Source organism: Myxocyprinus asiaticus, chromosome 11 (genome assembly GCF_019703515.2).
Source record: "Myxocyprinus asiaticus isolate MX2 ecotype Aquarium Trade chromosome 11, UBuf_Myxa_2, whole genome shotgun sequence".
Taxonomy (NCBI): Eukaryota; Metazoa; Chordata; class Actinopteri; order Cypriniformes; family Catostomidae; genus Myxocyprinus; species Myxocyprinus asiaticus.
In genome coordinates this window covers 16,452,501-16,456,305 of record NC_059354.1, presented here as the reverse complement: position 1 = coordinate 16,456,305, position 3,805 = coordinate 16,452,501, and the positions used below count along the sequence as shown (strand labels likewise).

The 3,805-nt window shown below is 42.6% G+C and overlaps 1 pseudogene; it reads right to left on the bottom strand.

Annotated features, from left to right (window-relative positions):
* Positions 1-486: 486 nt before the first annotated feature.
* The window catches only part of LOC127447736 (carboxypeptidase O-like), a 24,031-nt pseudogene continuing 20,712 nt past the window's right edge, over positions 487-3,805 (bottom strand).

The window sequence follows — 3,805 nt, the reverse complement described above, 5'->3', positions numbered from 1 at the left end:
GACCCAAGCATGTGGCTTCCTCTGCAAGCAGCTGTTTGTTCTATCTTCTTTGGCACAACTTCTCATCTGGCACACAAGGCTAGGCGAGCGCCCCCTTCCCTTCCAGTACATTGTTTCAGGTTCCATTCTTTTTGGGGGGGGTATTTGTCATTAAAATCAATCGGTTCCTCTTATTCCTTCCAACACATCATTTCCGCACCTCACGAGGCTAAGATGCCAGCAATTTGCTGTTCCACTTCTTGGCTTTTTTGGGGGACATTCGAGCTCAGGTCAAGTCTCGAGCCTCAAGCCCTCCGCCAGGGACAGCAAGCCACATATGTTTATGCTATCCTCACAGCAGGATTTCATTAACTTGTGAACTACTGAAATGCTTACAACAGATCACAGAGCACTCACTACACTGCTTGCAATGAAAGGAATTGGCCGAACCGGTATGCGCATCGCCAGGTGGTCAGCGTGCATACTCTGCTTCACATATAATGTTGTTTACCGACTTGGGTCTCTTAATTGTACTGCAGACTGCTTATCCAGGTTGCCGCTGACAACAGATGCGGATAGTGCTATAGAACTGGAAATGATTGCTTTCGTTGCTGGTTTGCCTACTCTGTCCGTGGACGATTTCATCTCTGCTTCGGAATCCTGTCCAGAGTTAGCCCTGCTGCGCGGACAAATTTGACAGGGCTGGCCCAAAAGCTGCCGTGAGCTGGATCCTGTTCTGATGCCCTTCTCCCGTATCCGTGATGAACTGTGTTTAGACGGTGCACTGGTAATGAGAGGTGAGCACCGTTTAATTGTTACACAGTAAGCCAGTTAATCTGGTGCATGAGACACACCAAGGGATAGTTTAAACAAAATGAAGGCTGAGTGATCTGTTTTGGTGGCCTCAGATGGATGCTCAAGTGCAATCTACTGTTTCCTTTTGCCTAACATGCCAACTGAATGATAAATCTGCTAAAACCGCCCCTGCACCACTTCAGCCCTTTTAGCTTGCCGCCGGAACCATGGCAGAAACTAGGAATTGATATAGGGGGACCTTTTGATTGTGGTCCTTCTGATTGTTGTTTTGTAATCACATTATTTGATGAACACAGTAAATGGGCAGAAGTAGCGTTTACTTCAAACGTGACCACCGAAGTTGTCACATCTTTCCTCCAGTCTGTTTTCAGTAGAGAAGGAAATCCACAGTACGTTGTGACTGGCAATGGGCCACAATTCCTCTCCAGTACATTTGCAGACCTTTTACATGAGAGGGAAATAATTCACATACATAGCAGTGTGTATTACCCTCAGTGCAACGGTGCCGTGGAGAGATGAAACAGAGTTTTAAGGGAATGCTTCCTCTCTGCTGAACAAATTAGGAAGCCATGGAAATACACAGTGACTGAGTTCTTGCTAAACTACAGAGCTACTCCACATAGCACCACATGTGTTTCTCCATCAGAACTGCTTCACAACCGAAAAATGTGCACAAAACTGGACATCTTTCCTGTGGGGCCCAAGAGTGTGTGGCCCAAATGTGCTCAGGTGTAAGATACTGTGAGAGACAAACAGCTCAAAACCAAAATGTGCACAGACAAAAGGCGTGGAGCCAAATGCCATACCTTCAAATCCAGCGGATGATGTGGCACACCTGATGTGAATAGCCTCATCACACTGCCATTAAAACGCAGAGTGCGCTTCTCCTCGGGGAGCCGTTTTCTATCTCCTTGTGTGCACACCCTGGCATTCTCGCAGGTCCAGGAGCAGAGCGGGGAGGGTACAGGCCGAGTTAGATGCATTACCGGACCCAGACCCCGGACCCCAAGCTCAAATTAGTTGTGACGTAGGGGAAAGGAAGACACGCAGCCTTACCCTTACACTCACCACGGCCCTTGAGAAGATATAGGCCGCCACCACAGAGGGCAGCATATTGCGGCCACCATACCTCGCCCATGTCCTGGACCATTCCTTTGGATACTGCCCATCCTGCAATGAGCCCCCAGTTTACAGCGAGGAGGCCAGATTCCCCTTTATTTTGGGCACATACCCCATTAAAACTTTAATTCCCCTTTTTTGGACATTTTTATGTTTATTATTATTTACGATATATGCCTCTCTGAAACCTGAAGCCACACCCACTGTGTCTGTCTCTTGCTCACCCCGTTGATTAAAAAAAGTATATGGACATGTAATGGATCAACTACTCATGTATTTAATCTGTCTTTCATCATCATCATCTTTAGATGATGGGAAAATTACTAAGTTACTGAAGAACAATGAAATTCGACCCCTTTGTCTCTCCAGAGTGTCCTTTACTCATCTACTCCACAAAATAATAAGCAATTTGTTAAACACTAAATTCTACTAAAGACAATGAAGGAATTTGCTTCATTTTTGAGTGCTTTGCCAAATCAAATATTTGGTCCTCCATACATCATAGAGCATCTGACATTAAGTAGCTCAGTGCGTAATGGCAGGATAGAGAGGAAGGCACACGGACTCGCCACAGATTGATTTACGGAGGCAGAAGGTAGTAAATCACCAGCTTGAGGGCAAGACTGCCTCACAGGGCTCGAATAACAGGTCTCCAGCCAAAACGCTCTGGAAGTAATCTATCAAGATCTGTAACAGTCAGACGCAAGGGGTATAGAGGGTCTACAACCTCTCTGGTCTCTCAGAGACACCAGCTCCACCACAGACCAGGAAACTCTTTTTATCTTTGAAACAAGGGCGTAGGTTTGGTTTGAAAGTTTGTAGGGACATATTGCAAACATAATATTCAAAATGTTGGTATTAGGAAAATGCGAGAAAGTCAGTCTGGTCTAGGCAAAATACTGTAACATTATTAGCCTATCTCACATAACAAGTCTCATTTCTTATTTCTCTGCCCCACCATAGTAAATATGAGCCTTTTTTCTTTTTCCTTTCTTTCTAAAGAATATACAAATATAAACTGACCACTAGGGCTGCACGGTTTGGAGGGAAAATATGATATGCAATAAACTAGGATAATGTGACAGCGATTTGCGAAACAATAAACCTAAGATTAATGGGTCAGAATCTAATTATATATTTGGACAGTGGACAGTTTGGGTTCAAGCTGTTTCAAGTGAAGTTCTCCAGTTACAGTGTATGGCGTGGCTGTGGCCGACGACAGCCATTAAGAAAAGAAAACGTTATTGAGATTGGTCTCCGGCATTATCATTGCACGCTCCAATATTATCCAACAAATAAACAAAGAGTACAGGCTAAATTAACAATAAACAGTATTATCAAATTATAAACAAATTATGGGAAGAATGGAGCATTGACATTTTTCCCCACTTTATGCTTTCCACTTCCCCTCACACCCACTTATCTTTTCTCATATTGCTTATTTATATGTACTTAGATTTTTAATCTGAAAAATTAGTTCTCCTGAACAAAGTAGGCTTTAGGCTAACAACTAATGACTTTTATTTTATTTTATTTTTTTATCACAAATACCTTCTTTTATTGACAAAACTTTGATTTTCAATCAGTCCCGAAGTTCTTCTCCAATGTGCAAAATAAAAAATGTATTGGGAATTAAACTATCTTAAAATTCTGCACCTCTTACATAATCATTCAAATTTTAAGGTATCTTCCGCAAGAGGGCACTTACCGGCCAAAAAAGCAGTATCCATTGGGCTGCATGCAAAACTCAGAAAATTTTTGACTTTTTGACAGGAAACATTTGTACATGAAAACTATGCTTGTTTAAATCTATTCAATTCAAGGACTGGACATAAGATACCAGCGGAAATCCGCTCGTATATATATATATATATATATATGTATATATGTA